General features: G+C 56.3%; 1 protein-coding gene across 1 annotated transcript in view; it reads left to right on the forward strand.

Annotated features, from left to right (window-relative positions):
- The window catches only part of LOC110389940 (receptor-type tyrosine-protein phosphatase epsilon-like), a 19,606-nt gene continuing 15,523 nt past the window's right edge, over positions 7–4,089 (forward strand). The window contains exon 1 of the mRNA XM_021381053.1: positions 7–206. The gene's annotated coding sequence lies outside the window, so the exon portion shown is untranslated. The remainder of the gene's footprint in view (positions 207–4,089) is intronic.

Consider the following 4,089-nt stretch of genomic DNA (forward strand, 5'->3'; position numbering starts at 1 on the left):
ATTTGCACCAGACAGAAACAGTTATGGAGTGAATGAGGAACTGCTGCTGACCTGCCCTGGATATCTCAAGCCCTCCTTCACCAGCGTCAAATGTGCAAAGGAATTTCTTAGACTGAGTGCTGGGGAACCCTCCTATGGAGATGTCTGGTGGGGGAGGAACAGCACAGGTGCCTGGATCCGCATTGAAAGGGCCGTGTCGTGTGTAGGTAAGTGAGAGCACCACGCAGTGCAGGGCAGCGTGCTTCAGGAGGTGCCGGGTCCTGCACCCTGTGCCTTGGGGGTCTGCTCCAAGGAGGGGATGGAGGGGGTAGTCCTGGGAAAATCCCAGCTCTGGGCTGTGAGGAGGGTTAAGGGACAAGCGTGGAGTGGGACAGTTTGTGAATGAGAGACCACTAGGATGTACAAGATGAGCCCCTTCCCAAGAAGCATTCGTGGGGTCATATGGTGGCAGACGGATGTGTCACTTTCAGTGTCCCTTCAGTGACCGGAGGGCTGCAGGTGGTTGCTGATACCCACCATGCTCTGCCCCACCTCACCACCTCCCATCCTAACTGAACCTGCTTCCACCTCAGAAACATGCCAAAGGCCCCGGTGGGACCCAACACTCCGTCTGGCACCAGACCTGGAGGAGTACAGGAAGAACGAAGAAGTGATGCTGAGCTGCCCTGAGGGTTTACAGCCATCCTACACCCACGTCAGATGTGCAGGGCGTGATGGGACTTTTGATGATGCTGGATCGTTTTACGGAAATATGTGGCAGGGGAGGAACAGCACCGGTGCCTGGATTCCCATTGAGGGGACTGTGCAGTGTCTTGGTAAGTAGGGTGGCAGGAGGTGCCTTCTCTGCAGCCCTGTGCTCAAACTTTCTGCCCTCATCCCTCTCTCAGTTTCCCACCTCAAAACTGTGCAGGAGCATCATCCTGATGCCTCACCATGCTCACAGCTGAGCCGTGCTGTCTGTGCTATAGGATACCACTTCCCCTGACTGATTCTTGATCCATGCCAGGCCCTCGTGCGTGCTGACCACAGCGCACAGCTTGGTGTCACCCGAAAACTGCTGAGGGTGCACTCCATCCCACTGTCCGTGTCATTGATGATGATATCAAAGAGCGTCAGTCCCAGTACTGACCCCTGAGGTACAGCACTCGTCACTGATCTCCATCTGGACAATGAGCCATTGACCACCACTCTCTGGGTACACTCTCACTACCAGTTCACAGTCCCTTAAAAAATCCACCCCTCAAATCCATATCATTCCAATTTGGAGAGAGGGATGTTATGGGGGACAATGTCAAAGGCAGTACTGAAGTCCAGATAAGATGACATCCTCAGTTCTTTCCTTCTCCACTGATGCAGTTACAGCATGATAAAAACATGACAGGGTTGGTCAGGCAGGACCTGCCCTCGGTGAAGCTGTGCTGGTTTTNTCTCCTGCTCCTCGTGACTCTGCTGGCAGCGCTGGAGCCAGAACAGCATGACCCCAACAACAGGAGATATTCCCGGTACTCAGGTAAGGGGTGGTTGCTCTCTCCTGGCAAGAAGTTTCACTGCTCACTTGCTGTGCGTTTGCTGCGTATTTTTACCACACACAGCACACAGTAGGGCCAGAGGTGATATCCGCAGCAGGACCTGAGACACACGGACATCAGCCGGGATGCACTGGGCTTGAGCTGCCATGAGCTGTGTGCTGCTGTCTCTAGGGGAGCACATGGATGCTCTCCGCTGTGCCGTGCCCCGGTGCGCGGTGACATCTCCTGAAGGCTGCCCTTAGTACCAGCTGTGGGGTGCCCAAGCCATGAGCTGGGGATCCTCCAGGGAGACGTGGGAGAGGGGGCTTTCCCGGTCCATAAGCCAGAGTGACTGTGCCCGTCCCCAGCTCTGCAGCCTGGAATGGAGGGGGACTGCAGAGCACCACAGAACGCTCGCTTTCTAAGAGCAGGTCAGGCTTGTTTTGTTATTTCCAACATCTGCCAGCAAAGCTGAGATGCAGGGCTGGTATTTAATCTCAGCAGAGCCCTTTGAGTATCTCTGCAGGTCAGGAGCTATCCGAGCTCCCAGGAGCTGGGGGACCCATCCACAGCAGCACTGCCTAGGGCCGGGGCCATCACTCTGCCTTCTGCATCTGTTTGACTGGGAGTCTGTCTCTAAACTGACCTTGCCACAGCTGGATGACAAAAAATGTTAAATGAGCACCGTATTGTCCCAGCCTGCTGTGTGGCACAGAGGAACTGCAGCGGAGGAGTGCCCTGTGCTTGCAGGGAGCACAGCACAGCACTCCATCACTGCAACACCAGGGGCAAAGCTGGTGGTAGGGGACATCCCCCCTGCCTGCAGTGCCCAAACCCCAGGCTGAAACCGTTCTGATGGGCCAGAGTAGGTAACCATGCCCATGCGTCGTCCTTCCGCTTGTTTGCACAGTGCACAAGGGTATGTGGAGGCCAGGACACAGCTGTGGGACACAGCAGGGACATGGTGGCTGGTGACCGCGTGGTGTGCTCTGCACATCTACGTCACCTGTCCATCCCAGGAGCTGCCTGTGGTATCGATGGTATTTGCTGAGTTTGCACCGTGGTGTTTGTGAAAAAGAGGAACTGAGACACGAGAGCTCAGCAGTGGCACACAGCAGCCCTGCCTGCATGTTCAGCATGAGCACATTCACACCAAGAGCAGTGAGCTCGTCCTCCCAGGGTTGGGGTCCTCACATTGCAGAGGACGAGGAGCAGTGGGGTGGTCAGGATGGAGCCTTGCTGGAGCCATCTTACATGCAGTGGTCAGCAGCAGTGGGGCAGGGCAGACCCCCTGGGAAGAGATAGGGAACAAAGGGAGCAGGGATCCCTGCGCATACCCCTGAACCCTGGAGGTACAATGAAGGAGTGGGGAACAACCCTAGGACCGTTTTTGGGTAGCACAGAGGAAACGAGATGACATAAGCCGAAGCTGGGGCGAGGCAGCCCCACAATCACGGTGCCAGCACTGCTGGCGCTGCGAGCAGCTGCCAGCAGAGGATGTGGTTGGGGCGTGTGGTGCATTGTGTACACCAAGCTGCACGTCCCTTTGTCATGCTGTCCCTGACTGTCCTCCTGCTCTGCTTTTGGAAGGTTTTACTCAACACCTGTATGAAGGCCTCAGCCCCTCACACCACGCTCAGAAGGGAGGTGGGGAAGCCTGTAGGGGACGTTTTCCTGCAAAGCTTGATGTTATGCAGGGACTTTCAGGCAGACACACAAGAGCAATAGCAGCAGTGGCTGGTGGTACAGTAGGTGTGCGTAAGGGGGACGTGGCTTTCAAACAGGGACTCAAATAAATCCTGGGGGGGGGCACAGACTCCACGGGATGCTGCAGAAACTGTAAACTGTGTGAAGACCAATGCAGCACTGCGTGCCTGCCAATGCAATGCGTACAGACCAACCGTTCTGCAGGCAGCACGTGTCACATGCTGAGAGGAGCCTCTTTCTCACACCTGAATCATATTTTCCGTGCTAAAACAACACCAGACTCCTTCCTGCACTCTGTGCAGGCCTGTAGGCGGCTGTCCGCGCAGTGCGGCTGTGAAAAACAGCCTCCCAAGGTGGTCCCTCTGCTTGCAGGATGCTGTCAGTCCCTGCCAGGCTGGGTGCTGTGTGTTTCTCTCCTGGCTCGCTATGAGCTCCGTCCTGGTGACACGGGGCCAACCAGATGTGCTGAGGCTCACCTGTGCCCCTCGTGTTCCTGCAGGCACCCCGAAGCACGCACTGGGTTAGAGCAGGAGTTGACAGAAGATCAGCACTGGGGAGGGCAGAAAGAAGTTGGCTGTGCCAGAGGCACCCACACCCCCAGGCTCTCAGCCAAGCCCAGCTGGAGGGTGTCACTTCCCCACACTGCTTCTTGTCCCGCTCCAGGCACTGCAGGTGCCATTCAGGCAACAGCCGCTCACATGCCTTCTGTGACTGTACGCTGGCAGGATCCCCACTGGTCACTAAACAGGACCTTGGGCCCTAAATGCAAATGGAAACACTGGGAATGCCTTCACTAGCAGCTCTCCTGTGCCTGAAAGAACGGCTGCATGATTTGCCAGTCTGGCAGGGATTTTATCCCAGTTATTGGCAGGGG

Source organism: Numida meleagris, chromosome Z, assembly GCF_002078875.1.
Source record: "Numida meleagris isolate 19003 breed g44 Domestic line chromosome Z, NumMel1.0, whole genome shotgun sequence".
Taxonomy (NCBI): domain Eukaryota; kingdom Metazoa; phylum Chordata; class Aves; order Galliformes; family Numididae; genus Numida; species Numida meleagris.